General features: G+C 37.8%; 1 pseudogene; it reads right to left on the bottom strand.

The window, feature by feature from the left end:
* Positions 1 to 11,080: 11,080 nt before the first annotated feature.
* LOC115506026 lies at positions 11,081 to 11,649 on the bottom strand (annotated as a pseudogene).
* Between the last annotated feature and the right edge of the window lie 8,197 nt (positions 11,650 to 19,846).

The raw sequence follows: 19,846 nt of genomic DNA, 5'->3' as shown, positions 1-19,846 counted from the left end.
GCACAGAGGAGAGACTTTATGAGGACACAGTAGGAAGACAGCCATCCACAAGCCAAGAAAAGAGGCTTCAGGAGAAACCAAACCTTCTAACACCTTGATCTTGAACTACCAGCCTCCAGAACTACGAAAAATAAATTTATGTTGTTTAATCCAGTGAGTTCATAGTATTTTGTTATGGCAGCCCTAGCAAACCAATGGAGACCTTTCGCTAGCCTTATACACCACCTCCATGACATGGATATGTTTGCCAGGAGAGCTAACCTCTAAAAACACATGTCAACATCTTGCTCATTGGGTTTCATTTTTCTTTGCTCCATTCTGTCCACCCTATAATCTCTATATAGAACATTAACTAAAAATGAGATTTCGTAGTCACATTTACATTCTAGATTTCTTCTTGAGGACTGTACCCAGGATACTTTTACTGAAGTGCTCATAAAATTGCCTGAGACTTTTGTTTATCCCCGAGCGTGTATTATTCCTACACCTGAGTAATCCCATTGCTATTTCATAACTTCCTTGTCAAAAGGTAAACTTATCTTCACAGGATTCTACAAAATTGCTTCCGTTACCACCCACGTTTATATCCGTATCCTTATAATGATCTGGAGCACTAATTTCCATTCAAAAAAAAAAAAAAAAGCATCTACTTGTTCAAGTCATTTGCTGGAAAGAATTTTAGAGGCATCATTTATTATTTTTTTTAACGTTTATTTATTTTGTTGAGACTGAGAGAGAGCATGAATGAGGGAGGGTCAGAGAGAGAGGGAGACACAGAATCCAAAACAGGCTCCAGGCTCTGAGCTGTCGGCACAGAGCCCGACATGGGGCTCAAACTCACAGACCATGAGATCATGACCCGAGCCGAAGTCGGAAGCTCAACCGACTGAGCCACCCAGGCGCCCCGAGGCATAATTTAAGATGTTGAAATAAATCTATCCAAAATTAATCACTTTTTAATTTCTGTAGATTTAATTTAATTTAATTTCTGTCGATTCGTATCAGGTAGTATCATTTAAACATGAATACATTAATAAGCTTAAAATAAAACTTCCTCCAATAAACCATACTTGTAATAGCTTATTAACCACTTTGAAGATTCTATCTTTGTTTTATGATTTATAATTGCCTATTACTAGAAAAATCATTAATGTATTCATCCAATAAATAAATACTTATTAATTACCTACTCTGAGTGAGTCTCGCACTGTGCTAGTTACTGGGGATGCAGACAAATGTGGACTTCACCCCTTGAGCCCTTATAAGCTAGTTGGGGTGAAAGTAAAGAAAATCATCAAAACATTTTCGGGAGATACGTGTCCCTATTTACTTTAGTTCCATGTATTACTTTAGCAAAAAATGTATACCTGCTTACAGCGTCTTTAATCTAATCTCAAACATACAGTGCAGAAAAAGTAGCTATGGGAAGGTAAAGGTGTTCTTATAGCTCATGATTGTAGGAGTGTGCTGGTGATCATATTTATAAAATCTATTTTGTACTGTAGCTTTCATGCTGGAGATTCAAAATGTCGGTATTTGGAAACAAACATCTCTGGTATTAAATGTTGAATTGTGTCCCCATAGTATTCATAGTTTGAAGCCTTCACCTCCAGTATTTCAGAATGTGACTGTATCTGAAGATAAGGCATTTACAGAGATGATTGGGTTAAAATGAGGTCATTAAGGTGGGCCCCGACTGGTGTCCTTATAAGAAGAGGAAATTTGGACACCCCAAGACATCATGCATTCACAGAGGGCCAACCATGTGAAGACATAGCAAGAGGGTGGGCACCTGCAAGCCAAGAAGAGGCAACCTTGCCAGCACCTTGATCTTAAACTTCTGGCCTCCAGGACTGTGAGAAAATAAATTTCACTTCTTTAAGCCACCCAGTCTATGGTATTTTGGCTATGGCAAAAATCTATGGTTGTCTATGGCTGTCTATGGCAGCCCAAGCTGACTCAGATGACACTCATCTAAAGGCAAAGCATGGCAACATCCATAAAATGAAAACCAATCTGATAATTCAGCCCCTATGTAATTAATTCAGGCATTGCCATATGTAAGATATTCAGATAATTCAAACCAATCCATGGATTTTTTTTTACACGGCTAAATACAAATGAGCACAGCACACTTTCTTACAGTTTTGGCCTGCTGTTTAAATAATAACTTGTAAAGAGCATAAAAATGTTTTTTTCACTAGATGCTCTTATCAGTACAAAATCTGTAACATTTAATGTATCAGTTCCTGTTACTGTGGCCCTTCATTTCAATCCTTAAAGCTTTATTCAGCAACCTTCCCTTTAGTCTTCTCATTGAACCACAATTATTTCTGGCACATATGCAGAACAGAGCAAACTTTCTTGTATTAATAAAATCAAGTCTGTCAGATTTAGGCCAGTTGGGTATTAAATTCAAACTAGACCAAATACTGGCTGAACATAGTTGCAGCGTGTATAGATCAGATTTGGCATAAAATTCAGTTTGTGATGTAATATAAATTGTCAAAGTGATACTGCTTCGAACTTCATGTGGTTTATTTTAAAAGAGATATATCATGCAAAAAAATAAAGCTTCACTTAATGTGAAAATAACTACTTTTAGAAGAACAATAGAATGAGAATGTAAGTTGAGCATTTATTAAGAATTGGCTTATGAGTTTGCATCATAACCCAGGACTTCACCGTTTCCATTTGGACTGAACAGCAAAAGAGAGAAGGCCCAGTAAAATGCTACCTTTGTGTGTGGGTTTTTTTTTTTTTTATGTGGAAGTTTTTTTTTTTTTTTTTTTTTATTTGTTCACCTTAGGAATAGACACCCTTACTTTTTAAGTGTAAAATGTCCATTGCATTTTGGGTAATGAAAAACATCCTGATATGACCACCATAATAGTGACTGTCCAAATAAGCTCAATTAACTTCACATTGTTAAAACAGACATGCCTTTTTCTGACAAATTCAATTTTGGAGTTTTAAACATCAAATCATGTCATAGCCACCATTTCAATGAATTAAGATTCTTGTCAAAATCAAAAACCTAAATTCCAAATGTTCTATAGGGTGATTTTAAAGTACATATTATAAAGGGACAACTAAATGAGTAAAATATTTTTGGTCCTAAACTTTTTTTTTTTTAAGTAGGCTCTATGGCAAACGTGGAGCCCAATACAGAGCTTAAACTCAGGACCTTCAGATCAAGACCTGAGCTGAGATCAAGAGTCAGATGTTTAACCAACCAAGCCACCCAGGCACACCTGGTTCTAAACTTCTAATTAACGTCTTTCAAATTACCACACTATTAGCTCATTCATTCATTTATTCATTCAGCAAATGAGTTCAGCATGTTTATTATCTGCTGGGTACATTGGTTCACAAGCAGGCATGGTCACTACTGACAGAGCTTACAGTATAAGAGAAAGATAAAGATTCCATAATTAAACACAAATGCCAAATAGATAAAAAAATTGATATGCCAGGGTAATATGCAATGTTCTTAAATATAGTCTCTCATTTAATCCTCATAATACCCATGAGGTCATTACTATTTTTAGCACCATTTTACTCATAAAGAAACTGAGGGGACTAGAAGTGATGTAACAGGCCAAGGTCCTACAGCCTCTTCGTGGCATAGCTGGGGTCTGAACTGATGCAGCCTGGCTCCAGAGCTTGTATTCTTAACTAATATACTGCAAATACTTTCAAATATAACATTGTAAATTGTGATAAATGATAGAAAGAAAAACTTCATCTACAAAAAAAAAAAAAATGTATTCACAAAGCCAAATCTAACTTGAGGCTCTCCAGGGAATCTTCTCAATAGCATTGATTTTGAAGCCGTCTTCAAGAACAAGCGAAGATAGGGAAAAGACAGTGGTGCAGAGGGCGGGGCAGTATTTCAGCAGAATAAATAGCATGTCCCAATGTCCTGGTATTTAAAAAAAAGAGATTTCTTGGTTTAGCATCTCCCTCCCCAATCTTTGTATTTTAAAAGCCAAGATGTACTTTATATTTCATTTAAAAAAATAAATTCAAACTTTTTACCCAGAAAAAAAAGAAACTGAAAAAAAATTTTTTAAAAGAATAATCAAAAATTCTTAAAAACACAATACATTGCAAAATTGCTTTGCAGGATACTAGTACTTCTGATACTTGAAAAACTAGTGGCAAATGGTCATTTTCACCAAAAAGGCATTTTGAACCAAAGTTTATCTTACCAAATTGTATGTTTTCAATTACGTCTCTGCAGTAAGGAGAGGCCACCAGGCAGAAGAATCAGCATAAGCAAAAAAAATAAAAGCATAAAACAGCATGACTTGTTCTCAACGCTGCACAGAACTCAGATTTGCTGAGGTGTATGGTGAGGTATGGGGAAAAGAAGCTCTCAGGGATAAACATAAGGTTAGACAGGGAAGTAGAAACCAGATTGCAGAGGGAATTGTAAGTCACACTAATAGTTTTCTCCTTTAGGTAATGGAAAACTATCAGAAAGTTTCAAGTGGAGACTTGCATTTTAGGAAGCTCTATCTAAGAGAAGTGGAAGCTGAGAGAAACATGAAAACCAGAAAAAAAATATGGGCTGTCCAACATGCTAGCATTTAAAATTATGTTAATTGATAAAACAGTAAGTTCATAATGTTATGGGTGGCAAAATGAAGTATGAGGGGAGAAAGATAAAAACATGTGTATTGTAGTCTTGATATCAAGTATATTTTTTTTATTATATCTTTTAAAGGTAATCAACATAGACTCTGTGTGGTAACATCAATGAACTGATGAGCTAACATATGTAAAATCACCTAGCACACGCCTGAAATATAATAGGGGCTCAATAAATGTTGTACCATTTCATTTAAGAAGTTCCATTACCAACCATGTCCTGAACTGTAGTAGCATTTACATTTTCTCTTTGGAGACACCCACCATTACAAGTCAAAGCGATAAACTCAAGGGAAAAACACTTTATTTTGTAATTTGAAATTTACAAGCATTTATGCATTATTTGTATTTAGTGATAAGAAGGCAAGAGTCACCATTTAAAGCCATCTCTTAACCATTTCTCCTCTTCAGAGCAAAAATGATGTGTGTAACTTCTAGGGTATGTCTTTAAAGGGGAGAGGTATGACCTTTCTCCCACTTTCTCCATTTTGCTTCCTGGAATATAAATATGCTGGAGCACCATCTTGGACCATAAAGATGAAGACAATAGCACCTGTGATATAGATGATAGCACATTAAGACAGAGGGAGCCTGGGTCCAGTCCTGTAGCTAAGTAGCCATGCCAGGCCTACACTGCTTACCTTCATACTATTAGGTGGGAGAAACATAAGCTTCTATCTTGCATAAACCAGTTCCCCAAGGTCCCTGTTACATGTCACTGAGCCCAAATACTCATTAACACCAACGGAGCCCATGATGGCAGGATTCTTGCGGACTAGCTCATTTTCTTTTCCAATGTCACCATCTCCTTCTTCCTAAGAAGACAGAAGTCAGGAAAAGAATTCACTGGGAATCAGAAATCAGCTTACATCTTTAACTGGGCAAGATAACCAAAGTTCATTGAAACATTTCTCTTCAAAAACTAGAATGTAACTTTAGCTGAATGGCTTTTTTTCTCCTCAAAATGTGACAAAAACAAAAATGCCAAAATATAGATATCACTTTGGGTTCTTCTCTTTTAAAGAGAATGGAATCCAAAGGCATATCTGCATCTGTGAGACCTGCTCTCTTTTTTATTTTAAATCTCTATAGAAGACTCATGACATTGTGAACTAAGTTGGCTGATGTCAAAACAGTTTTTAAGCTAGGAAAAAAGTTTTAAATAAGCCACTTTGCAAATGACCAGAGGATAGGTACATCCAATGTCCTAGGTCATATGGGTTGTTTTTACATATTTTTTAAATTTTGCTTTCGTTTCTGCTCTAAGCCTTATATATACTAAACTTTTTAGTAGAAGTAAAACTCAGTTACATGCTGAAATTTCTAACTTATGGGAATTTTGCCTGCTATTTGAAATAGTATGAATTTTTTAAAGTTCAGAAAAATAACTCTCAGCCATGTCTCTTTGTTACAATATGGGAGCAGCTTATGCACTGCAGCATACAAGTTGTGTGACCTTAAGCAACTCACTTAATCTCATTAATGCTTGTTTTTTTCTCACCTATAAAGTGGGGATAGTGCTTGTACTTGGATTTAGATTGAGGCATGAAACACCAATCAAGTAGAGTGCCTGGCACATTAGAGGAGCTACATAAATATCAGCTGTTATTCAAATTATTATTGCTATTGTTATTTGCCACATTTACAGTTTCTATGCTCTAAAAATTAACCTCCTTCCTATAGGAAGACGATACTCCTTGACCATTATCTGCACACCATCTGCTTTAGTTATTTAGGACAAATGAGTTTTTGCTGAGGAATCTATATTTGCAAATTAGATGAACAGGATCGAAAATTAGACTACGTCCATGAAACAGAATAAACTAATGGTGCAAAGTAAACTTCTCAGTCAGTTCTTTTATTTTAACTTCTTGAAATTCACAACAAATCCATGTGGGCCTTTTTGTACAACAATTGTCAAATCATTACCCTAGATTACTGTTTGTTCATTAACAAAGTACCTTTATTAATAGAATATCATTGCTACTTTATTTACTTTGCATGATTCTAAAAGACGATGCAGGGAATATTTTAATTCTTTAAAGCTTTTCATAATAAATATAGGGTAAATGTGTGTGTGTGTGTGTGTGTGTGTGTGCATATGACATCTAGTAAAATAAAGGTTTCTAGTCAATAGTATAACTTGGGAGGAGAAACAAGAATATTCATTCTTTGCATCATGGACAGCTATGAGCCCAAAACAAAATTAAGAAATTACATAATGTTAACATTTACTGGAACTGCACTTTTAAAAGCATATGCCAAATAAGAATGAGAAGCTAGTATAAGGCAGAAATACACATTGTAAAACAAATACTGTCATGCAACACATTTAATAATTGTACACTCTTAAAGGAACTCTGGGGTCAAATTTTCCCAAATGTAACTCAAGGGTTAGAAATTGTTTTCAACTAGATGATAATGCTCCTTCATTCAGTGCCTATAAAAAAATGTATAGGAATTACTCTGAAGATTATCCACATTTATTTAACACTCCCCAGTTCCCCTGGCCCAATTCTTCTACCTTTCCCACCCTATCCAAAACAAATCAAGAAAAGAAAAAATTCCTCTGATTGAAATAAAAACAAGATAAAATGTAATCTTATGTCCTGATTGTTTCTTTTAAAGTAATGAACTACAGCCATTTTGCTTAATTTCTTTTCGAATCATTTGTATTTGAGTGTGGCTAACACATGGTACTTACAATATAAAACGACTTAAAATATCAGATTTTAATAATCCTTAGGTGGCTCTATGCAAAGCAGATGTTCTGTTATACTTTCCAGATGCTAGCTGTAAGCACAATTAATTAAAGGCAGTGCTTACATATCATTTTAGTAAATTTCAGTACATAGTTAAAATTACGTTAGAGAAAAGAGAGAATGAGCAAAAGCCAGGACTACTTAACTGCAGAGAATTGCCAAGAAAGATCAAGTTCACATATGTTACGCCAACAATAAGCAAAACTAAAAAGGAACTGTACCCAACATAGAAGGGCTTTCTTGGTGAACTATGACAACACTAAGAACTAACTATATACCAACTCTGCTCACAGCTTTCCGCTTTGGGTGAGTCTTCAACCTAGTTATTAGTTATTCCAGAAATGTTCAGACAACCTACGACGCAAACATACACTTTCAGAATTCAACAGCCCGATAAAACTCAGACTGAGTAGCTCTTATCCAGTTTGCTAGAGAAGTCAATTTTTACATTTCAAACAATGCTAATTTTCTTCTATGTTCACTTTACTCTTCAGTATATTGCATGATAATCAGTCCCTTTATTGAATGCTGCCTTGTCTTTGGTGTGCGCTACAAATTATCTCTAATCTTAGTTCAACTCAGTGAGCACTAAGCACCTATTATGTTCAAAGGCCTTCCTGAGGGAAACAAGAAAAAACTAGCCAGGGTTTCCTGCTCAGAGGTAGTTTTCATTTGGAGACTATCAAAACAGCAGCATCAAATTCAGTTCCCAACTTAGCAGTAACTCTGGTTACATGACCCAAGCAAACTTGAGGTTGAATCCACTATACTGCATCTACCTTAGTTGCCCAACCCCTATTACACTCAGCTTCCAGTAGCATTTTCTTAAGGCAGAAAACACAGATAAGTTGTTAATGCATAAGCAAAAGTACCTCCTACAGATCAACCAAGTGGATATATATGGATCATTCATTGTCTGTAAATCACAGTGCTAGCTCCTGCTGAACAAAAGTGAGGTAATCAGAAATGGAAAGCCTAATATGTGAAATGACCCACTAATCCTCTATTCTCTGGATTTCACCCTCGGGCTTCCCTAGTTATACACTACACTTACTTTCTAAATGGCAACAGAGGTAGAAGCCCATTCGTTTTTATTTTAAACACAACTTACAGAGATTTCTATTTATTTTGCTTTACTGGGTCAATTACAACTGTGTTGGTCTATGTAAAAATTGAATAAAATTGAAAACTTACCTTAGCTTGTCTGATTAATGTTGAATGCTATTACATTGCTAGCATTTAACAGTTTTTAACCTACAAAATAACAATTTCACATGGTTCGGCCTATCCAACTCTGCTTTGTAACTTGAACTTAGTACATCGGTAACCTGAAACATTTACATTTAATTCAGTGGGATTTGAATATTCACACAGTGATTTGATAACCTTCAAATGAAATGTCATTAAAAAAAAAAGCAAGGGACAGAAAGATGGAAAATAACAAAAAGTAAGGAGGTTGTACTCTCCTCTAAAGTGAAAGTAAACACATGTGATGCATTGAAGATGGCATCCTCTTTCCAAGATACAGGCTGGTATTACTGATACTACTTACAGATGTGTTTTTTAACAGATGCCTTTCAGAAGAGTTTCCTTTTGTCCATGGTCCAAGGGGTGGGAGGAAGCAATACAATAGATAGAAAATGTTGTGTGCTGACCTCTCACCTCTTACAGGCCAAATTTCAACTGAGTCCATGGATTCATTCCCTCTTAAGTCAATTACTGTGAAAAGTGGCCACACAAGACACACACAATAATAGTCACTCGAAGAGAACCGAAGTCTCAGAACTACATAGGCATAGAAATGAATTTGCCTTTTAAGTTCACAGGACATCATCCTCCCTACCCCTGCCCCCCATCCACCAGACATCAGGGTCCCAAAGTGCATCTGACACATTACACCTACCTTGCTGTACCTGCACTTTGAAGATAAAAAGATGATTAGTCAGTCAGAAGAACAATAAAACTTTCTCTGGAATAGATGAAGGGGGGAAAATGAGCACCTTTTTCTGGCAAGAACATAGAGAAATGACCATGTTACTGATCAGACTTCCTTAACTGATTGGGTTGCGCTCAGAGGTAGTAGTGGCTGCTCACAGGTACCATTGAGGTAGCACTACTGAGTTCAGCACCTTCGCCTTTAATAAAAACAAAATCAAGTCATTCTATTAGTGCCCACACATTAAGGAACTTTCAGCCCTCTAAAGTACTTTGCAAAAATAGACTATTATTGTTACATAGTTCTCTGATTATAAAGAAACTTATTCAAGATTCTCTATAGCAACACAGCTGACATTTTTTGTAGCAAGAGCAACACTTCACCAGTAAGTGTCCAATTGTCTTTTAGGATCAGCAAAATGAACCATGAGAACTGGCTTAATCCCATTCCAAACTAAATCCTTTCAGTAAACCCATTAGCACTCATCAATACCAGAGTTTCTCTTGTTCATTTGTTCATTTCACTTGTTACTGTCTTTCTCTCCTCCCTTCTAAAAAGGTAAATACCGCGATGGCCCTGGTCTGTCTCATTCATGGCTGGCTCTATCTATAATGCCTAAATCATAAGAATTACTTAGGAAAGAATATAGCAAATATTGCAGAATTGATAATTAAGTGATAGAAAGTATAGTACTAACACTAGTAATAGCATGAATACATGAAAACACTAAAATAAGAATGATTTCTTGTTTGTGTCTCCTCAGTACTGTTTCCACAAACTTTACAAATTTTGTAGATACTTGTCCCAACTTCATAACATCTGGGTTATGAGTAATAAAACATTTATAAAGCAAATTGAATTTCTGCCACAAAGCATTATATATAAATAAAAGAGGACCTGAATGATTGGCAAAATATGCACTATGTATTCATTCACTTACAAATCGAACATTTACTGGGTATCCACAGGGTAATAACTTACTTTCACACACATTATCATTATTAATCCTCATTATATCCTGTAATGGACAGCATGCTTCCAGGTTTATAAATGAGGAACAATGCTCATGTTGATTGAGCCTATTAAGTAGCTAGAATTTGAACATACTCTAACCCAGTATTTTGTCATAATCTTGTGTTTCTGTTTTTTTTATTTTTCCATTTTAGCAGACACTTCAACTCTGTGTTCTTTTCCCATCTGCACAGGGAACGTGCCTTGGCAATAGGGAAGCTCATTCACATAAAGGTCTACTCTGGGAGGCAGCAAAGGGTGATGGCTAAGCACCGAGGCTCTGGATATGGACTGTTCACAACTGGCTTTGTCACTTAAAGGCAGAGTGACTTTGGGCTTAAAGTCTCATTTCTCAGTTTCCTCATGTGTAAAACAAAGATAATAAACAAGAAATATCAACCATTTTTAATAACAGAGTAGACTGATGTGGTTGTCAGTAACATACTACGCAACTTTCTCCATTTTTTTTCTTTTTCTTCCTTATTTTTTATTTTTTTGGCAAGACACTTTATTGCTTCCATTTGGTCCACTTCTTGGGAGAGGGCTCCAGAGTGGCTGAAAGCTGCCTAGTGATTACCTGGATAGGCTCTGACAGAAGCCCTGACACCAGGAGTGATGCAGCACAGTGTCCCTCAGTGTCTGCTGGGCTCCGAGGCTCCTAGTCATACTCGAGGCTGAGCCTTTAAGAGACACAGTTGATAGCCAGCCTGGGAGGTCAGAGGTGATTGCCCATCTCCTTGATGAGTTTCACCTCCTCATCTAGGAAGTGGCTCTCCAGGAAGTCACAGAGATGGGGTCTGAGCGGGCAGAATCCAGGCCGTGCATATCCCAAAGGGCCTGATTTAGGATTTTCTTTGGGGCCAGGGCGGCTCTGTGGAGTCCACAGCTTTACTCCCCCTCCCCTTGGGAGGGCTCTTGCAGGTCCTGGCAGAGGGTGCTGCCACCTGGCGGTTCGCTCCGCGCCCTCCTGCTGTTCCTCCATCAACTCTCTGAAGAAGCGGCCAGCACCCTGCACAGCTACCTCTTGCAGTGCAAATAGACACCCAGAGAGAGGTAAGTGTAGCAGGCCTGCACACGCAGGTTGACCAGGTTGCTGACCGCGGTCTCCGTCTTGGTGGATACTGCTGACGAATCTAGAAGCTCATGGTTCGCAGAAGACAATAAGGAGCTAACCACAGAAAACGGTTTTGGCTGGTCTCTAGGCAAGGAAAGGTGGAATGGCAACTGGGGGAGGTTGGGGTATGGGAACAGGGGCAAGGAGGGGAGTCCCCGGGTCTGTTGCATTCAAATACTATTGAAGCCAGAGACTCAGGACGCGAGTGCACTGCCTCCATTTCTTCAGCATGTTTTTAAATAGGACACCAAGCCTTCCATCTTAACTGATAAATCCATTTTTAAGAAAAGTCTTCTGCATATGGAAATGGTTTGGAATTTAGAAATAAAATCTTCCCAGAAGTAGAACAAGATTGAGCATGGTTCATATACATCTATGGGCAAGGGAAATGGAGGAGACAACGATTATGAGTTTTTCTGTAAAGATGTTCATGACTTCAAATTCCCCTTTATATTCTGTAAGTTATCACAGGTCATGGAGACAGATCTATCAGTCTCTACATCCAAACATTGAAATGTCTTGCATGTGTATCACTCTAGCCTTTATCAAATGAGATTGTTTTCAATAACAATCAACAATATGTTGAGTATATTTCACATACTCAACACTCAGCAATTTGTTGAGTATATTTCAACACTCAACAATTTGTTGAGTATATTTCACATACCCTATAACTCACTCAGGTAAAATGTGTGGTTCAGTCATTTTTAGTATATTTACACAATTGTGCAACCACCACCACAATCAATTTTGGAATATGTTCATCACTCCATAAAGAAACCCCTCCCCCTTTAGCAATCACTCTCCATTTTCCCCAATTCTCCAATTTATGTTATGTCTCTATGAGAAGTTTTTAAAATGATGGATTCAAAAGTTAAGTCAATGGATGAGTTATTGATGAAGGAGCACAGGTGAAGTGTCAGGCAAGAAGACCAGGCCATGAGTTCTATGGGCATCAGAGAAGAAGGGGGTCTCTAGTGACTGAGATAGTCAATGAAAAGAAAATTCACACCAGGCAGCAAGGGACTGGCAGGATTTAGATTAACAAAGAGAAGTGGAGCAGGAATTTTAATTTTCAACTGCAGGTAAAGCCTGTGTTGTCTTTATAATGCAAAGATTCCAAAAGAAGTCACGCAAAACATTCTTGGGTTATCAGTTTCTGATATATTCTAGTAAGTATTAAATGGATCCATCCTTCAAGTTTTCTTAAAACATTCTGAGAAAGAAATTTCTTAAAGTAAAAGAAGATGTGTGACAGCTTGTTTTTTCTCAATATAAAATGTCTAATTTTGCTCTAAGGATCAGATTGCTATTTCTGAGACCAAGGAAAGTAAAGAAGGAAAAACTGAAGAAAGAAACAAAAAACACAACTTTTTTATATTGCAAAGAGACAGATGGGTTCTTTTGACATAGTAGTTGTGTTAAGACTGTGAGAATTACACTGGTTTAAACTTAAACTTCATATAAATCTATCTCCTCTGCTGGATCCTGAATTTCATTAGGGTCCTCAAAGGGGTCCACTGAACACCTTCCCTCTTCCCTGCCTGGTTTCCAAATCAGCTGAAAAGGCAGGGAATCCTGTTGTTAAAAGCCATAATATTATCTTTCTTACTAAGAGTGCAGGTTGCTCTACCTGCTGAGAGGCAGTAGAGTGGCTCAAGTTTCAAACTTGAGCACCCAACAGAATCATCTGGAGGGCTTGTTAAAACACAGATTGCTGGGCTCCACACACAGCGTTACTGATTTGCAATTCTGACAAGTGCCCAGGTAATGCTGCTGCTGGTGGTTTAGGGGATGGGAGAGTGGGGAGAATAGGACTCGCCATGCTTTGCAAACTGCTGCCACAAAAAGCATCACATTCCATCAGGGTGAGAAAGAAGTGTGCCCCACAACAACTTCCACGATGGCTGTTGCCTGTCTTGGGTATATCCCGTTCCCTTCTTCCATCAGCGACAGACACAGGGACTAGCACACAGTGGCATCAAGTTGTTTGGTGGGTTGGACTGAAGATGAATATGTTGCCTGATTTCTGTTCCAACTAGCATGTGAAACCAACCTTTGAAACAAATTTTTAAAGTCAGTCTTGAACTTTCACCCATTTTTAAAACAACTTCATATCATCTTCATTTGAAGTCCTTGATTCTAATACTTGCCTGATTCCCCTGGGGGTGCAAACTGGATACAAATTAGGAGTCACTTGATGCTGCAGTCCTGTAAACATGCCAAGTTCCATACAGTTCTCTTCTGCGAGGACCAGAAATCCGCCCCAAAGGGGCATTAGGTAAGGGGAATTAAAACCAAGAGTTCAAATTTTTTGATATGACTCTAAACAGTAGAAGGTTAATGTATCTTTCTTTATCTTTATGTATCTTTCTTTATCCAATTCAACTCACACTCTATAAATACTTCATTCAACATTTCTAAATTTAGATTTTTGACAGATACAGGGAAAAAATGGTCATTTTCTGTTCTACAGTGAGTCTTTTGAAAAACAGCGTAGGCCACATTAAGTTAAAGATAGGAGCAATATTTCACAAATTTCAGATCCTAAATAATTTGAAGGAAAACAATACTTTGTCGGGGGAAAAAAGCATCGTTATAAGTATAATGTAAATTCAGAACCCAGAAGTGATATAATGAAGACACAGGATTTTTAAAGAGTTAGGGATGCTTGCTTACTTGAAGCAATTCTTCAAGAACTGTGTATAGAGCCTGGATTAAGTTAAATTCCATGAGTCACTCTTTGACTGCCCCCTACTGGCTAAATTTCAGAATGCTGATCAGAGTATAGTACTTGGTTTTAAGATTATACCAGAAATATTTGCAGTGAGATTTTTATAGGTTTTCAGATTTTATAGAAGGCTGTGTGATCCCAGTTTTCCCAAATCACAGAAGTGGTTTCTTTCATTTATTTTTAATCCTTGCTGATACATACCTTGATTTTTAAAAACTTTTTTAAAAATGTTTTTATTTAGTTTTGAGACATAGAGAGACAGAGCATGAGCAGGGGAGGGGAAGAGAGAGAGGGAAACACAGAATATGAAGCAGGCTCCAGGCTCTGAGCTATCATCACAGAGACCGACGCAGGGCTCAAATTCATGGACTGTGAGATTATGACCTGAGCCAAAGTCAGACGCTTAACCGACTGAGCCACCCAGGCACCCCTCTTGATTTTTTATTTGTGCTGGTCACCTTTATCCAAGGGGTTTTCAATAAAGATAATAAAAGTATTGCCTTCAAGGATGAACACAGGTGAAGAATTCAGTGCATTGCATCTTCAGTGAGAGAAACTTATCTTCTTATAGTTTAGATTCTCTGAATTTAGGTGCTGTAGGGATGATTTTTGTAACTAAAGTTTTGCATATCATTTCACCACTTAATTGACACTTATTGATAGCAACCAAGTACAGACTTACAACAATTTTTTATTGGAAACTTATAAGTATTGCTCTTTTAATATCAAAGAATTGAGTATCAGTGAAAAGACAAAGAGCAAAGAATATCAGTGAGAAGACAAGTCTTCTTAAAAATTTGGGGGCCAGTTGTGGGAGTTAAGTTTGTTAATATGGATTTCATTTTTAAAGGTCTTAAGTGGAAAACTGTAATTTTTTTTAAGTGGAAAAATGCAATTCTTGCATCCCAAGTTTCTTAGTCTGTGAGCTGAGGCTGTGGATGGGAATGGTTTGGGTACAGATAATGTCTCAAAGCCAGGCCTATTTGTTTCCTGTGTTCACTTGTCACAAGAATTAAAATAGAAGGGCGCTCAGTGACTGGTAGGAGCACCTGTTCCTTCACTGACCACCCCAGGGAGGGATGAAAAATATCTTTACTTTGCATCAAGAGAAGAAGTTGCTAGAACAGAGTTGCAACCCTACCCGTTATGAGACAAGTTGTTTCTGCAGAACCAAAATCCAAGATTGTACACAGGATAGAACTTGCACTGTAAGCTTGAAAGTCTAAGATAATGTCATTGAACTTTATTTTCTCTGAATCTAAATAAATCTGAGATTCGAGCACATATCACGTTGTGTTATCAAGACATTCAGTCTTCATTTCAGTCCCATTATTCAGGGACTTCTCCTACACTAGGTTCAGATGAAGATCCCAATAATATTGTGTAGCACAAAACATGGCCTTGGCATCCCCAGTTATCCATCCTCCCCGATTGCTTCCACACTTATCCAAAACCCACCCGTGTATTTTGCCTTCACTCAGCCACACCATGGGGAAGAGACTGCAGGTGCCTACTGCCCCTAGGACCTGCAATCCCTTTCCCCACCAGTCCTGACAAATCACTACTCTCTGCATCTTCTACTCACCTCTCTCCCACCTTTTCTGGGCCACCCATTGTAATCTCCTTAATGAATTCAGCTTTTCATTATAGCCAGGGTGAAGGATTGTCTTTCACTAATATTGCTACATCAGCAAATTATTCTGCAAAATAACGTAGATAGGAATGAAATAGGAAAGATAGGAATTGGGAAACTGAAAGATTTAGATAAAGGGCATCATTTCTCTGAGTCTTTGTAATACACTCTTTAGCTGAGTTTATTTATTTTTGCTGCCACCTGCTGGTGCACAATGGTTCATAGTGCACGGAAGCTGAGGGAGAAACCTCACACTTGAATTCCTTGCCACCTGTACAGACTGGTAAGGTTCAAGGACAAGCCCATTCAGGGATGCATAATCATAAAAGGTTAACAATATAATATTGACAATTTCTTAAATACAAATCAAATTGTAGTATACTGAAGGAGAGGGCTATAGAAACAGAAAATAGATAAAGAAGTCAATATTTTACAATACTGGGAGTCAGTAGGTTGGAGCTAGAATGTTTCCAGTAGGAGAAAGATTTTATAAATGCTGTGTACTTCAATATTTTTAATAAGGTCTTCTGGGCTCCTGTAGTTATTTCTGAAGTTACAGAAGAGAAAGTAATCCCAGAATGTATTTAAACTGTAAATACATGTTCCACTGAAGGCTAGCTCATCTCCTACCGATTTTGCTATTTATCTAAAACAGCATCATCTAGAGTTGATGGAATCTTTTTTTAAGTTGGACAAGAGGCTGTGTAAAACTCACTCTTACATGCCACAGGGGAACAAAATAATATATTCTACAGTCTGACAATTAAGCAGACTCCATGCTACACACAATGGTCTGAATACACAGTATTGCCTTGATGTCAATCAGTGTATAGTCTGGAAATAATATAGTAGGAGGCTTTCATTTAAAATCAAAACAAAGAATAAAGGATTCTGCATAAAGGCATGTTGTTTGTTCTTAATTATTTATGGAGCTAAAACCTAGGCTATGGAAAGATTTCTCCAGATCCGGGATTCAGCAAGGGCTGAAATATTTACTAATAGGATGGCATCCTGGAAGGCCACCTGCCCAAGAGCACCAGAAGTCACTCTTAAGAGATATTAGCTCCTCAAGAGAAACCGGATGCTACTGAAGACACTGCTTGCTATTTGTGTTATAGGTTAGGCAACTGTCTCAACATCACAGATTGAGAGATCTCTGGGATCGTGATGGAGTCATGGATATAGAGTTGATAATAAGCTTATTTAGCATTGTTCCTTGAGTGTACTACATATGGTATTTAGAGAATATAACCAATGAACTATGGATACTTTTATTCACAAATAGCTTCTAACTTGAACTAGCTTAGTAAAAAAAATGAGAATTTGATGGTTGACAGAATTCAACTGAAGTTCATAGAGACAAATCACAAGAAGAGCAGGGATCTGGTTGGGCCTTAGAAACAGCTAAAATGAGGGTCTTGAATGCTTCTGGTGTTCATCAGCTGTGCTTCCTAATTCGTGATACCTTCATCTCTAGTGCAAGAAGCCTTCATAAGGAAGCATTATACCCTCTAAAACCTGTCTAGCTTCCCATGCCCACCGTTCCTGTCATTTAAAGTTCCGAGAGAAGATTATTGATTGGCTCAGGTCAGGGCCCGGGCCTGAACAACTGGGGGCAAGGTAACATGGAGGAGAAGTTAATAGCAGGGCGCTGAATCCTGACTTCCCAGGTGTGATTCTGATACTTACTAACTCTGCAAGCTTGGACAACATACTCAACTTCTCTGTGTATCAGTTTTCTGATCTGTCAAGTGGGGATGTAATAGTACCTAACTCAGGAGTTTACTGTGGCAATTAAAAGACACCTTATATGTAGAGTGCTTAAAACTATGCCTGACACAAAACAAGAGCCATTTGAGTGGTTGTTTTTCCACTAGAATGGCAGTTCTCAATCTTGGTCATACAGCAGAATCATTTGGGGAACTTTAACAAATACTTGATGCCTTGGTCTCACCCATAGATAATTGATTTGGGGGTAGAGTGTGGCATCAGGATTTTTAATGTACTTCTCAGAAAATTTTATGTGCACCCAGGATTGAGAACTATTGCACTAGACCATAAGATCCATAGATGAAAGGATTTTGTGTCTACCATTCAATCTTAAGTCCTTAAAACCATGCCTCGCACACAAAAGGTGCTCAAAAGTATTTGTTGAATGAGATAACAAAGCAGCTAGAGAAGCTACTATATCTAGTTGAATGAGGGTATGTGTGTGTGCATATGTGCCCATGAACTACAGTTAGAATACTGGGCCCACTACAGATTGCAATACTCTGTATGACAAAACTTTAAATGCTATTTGAAACATGCAGTTTGACATCTCTTGCCTGTGTCTTCAAAATGGGCACAGACATGCACATTAATGCTATAGAGCACATATCCTGCTTTAAACCTTTCAGTGACTTCCCATTGTATTTGGAAAAAAAAGTTACAAGCGGGGCACCTGGGTGGCTCAGTCAGTTAAGCCTCCAACTTTGGCTCAGGTCATGATCTCACGGTTCGTGAGTTCGAGCCCCGCGTCAGGCTGTGTGCTGACAGCTCAGAGCCTGCAGCCTGCTTCGGATTCTGTGTCCCCCCACCCTCTCTTTGCCCCTCCCCTGCCTGCACTCTGTCTCTCTCTCAAAAATAAATAAACATTAAAAAAATTTTTTTAGAAAAAAAGTTATAAGCAATTCTTATCAGTCATGATAGATAATGTTCTGTGAAGTTACCAGGCACGATGAATTAGTGAATATGGAAGCATTCCTTGTAGAAGATACACAGGATTAGGTTCTGTTAGGCCTCTGGTCACAGAATTGTCATCAGTTGACCAATATGTAATCTTGTATGTATGATTTTCTTTAAAAACATCTTATTTAGGGGCAACTGGGTGGCTCAGTCAGTTGGGCATCTGACTCTTGATTTCTGCACAGATCATGATCTCACAAGATTGAGCCCTGCATTGTGCTCTGTGCTGACAGCAAGGAGCCTGCTTGAGACTTTCTCTCTCCCTCTCTTTCTGCTCCTCCCCCACGCCCCCCTCTCAAAATGAATAAATAAACATTTTTTAAAAAAAATCATCTTATTTAATATATACATTGTTGATTCATTAACATTAAACTAACAACAGCACAGTAACTGATGCCTAAACAAAGCTTACTGAACACTATCTAACACATGTATTTTCTCCATAAGTCACACCATAGATTTCTTGCCTGTACGTACTCTAGATAGTACCCCAGCACTATTCTTGGGGGCCATTTTAAACAGTGAAATCACCAACAAAAAGCACAAAAAAATGCGCAAACCATGACACTAGATATACTGTGAAAGGTTCCAAAAATTAAAACAGAAGACGTATAGTCTATGTGTGTTTTGACAATTCTAAGACCAGTTTACAATCTGAGAAACAAGAAAGTAAAGCTTCAGCTTGTTCTGGGGACTCAATTTTTTTGCCCTTCTATGTATGTCTCATTATGACTGCAAAGACCATATTGATTTGGCAGGGGGTGGGGGGTATAAATGAATTTTATCTAAGAAGCAGATTTGAAAATACATAATCCATGAATAATGAGGATCAACTATATTTAACATGATACAGTCTAAAATCCGGGAATCAGATCTCTCCATGAGCTGGCTACATTTTTCTTTTCCAACTTTAATGTCAGCCCTCCCCATATCTCCCCCTCCTTACTCTCCGCTCCCATGTCAATCTGAACCTTTCCCCCCTTACCCTGAATAGCCACACATTCTTCTCTTCCCTGCTTCTGTTGACTTAAGCCAAAATTTATCAGAAACATGAATATATCATAAACTGCATGGGGCAGAAGAGAAAGGCTCTTCTCAATAAATGCATATATTGGGATAACACACACTCCCAAACCTTTTTGTATTAATTACCTGCATTAAAAGCACCTTACTCCAATGAATTGAGTCAAACCAGAGGGATCCATATGGCAGAGACAGTGGAGAGAATGCTATTACATGACAAAGTAGCTAAAAAGCATCAGATGCTGTGGTT

This window comes from Lynx canadensis, chromosome F2, assembly GCF_007474595.2.
Source record: "Lynx canadensis isolate LIC74 chromosome F2, mLynCan4.pri.v2, whole genome shotgun sequence".
Taxonomy (NCBI): domain Eukaryota; kingdom Metazoa; phylum Chordata; class Mammalia; order Carnivora; family Felidae; genus Lynx; species Lynx canadensis.
Note: the sequence above shows the minus strand (reverse complement) of the source record. Positions and strands in the feature narration are given on the sequence as shown.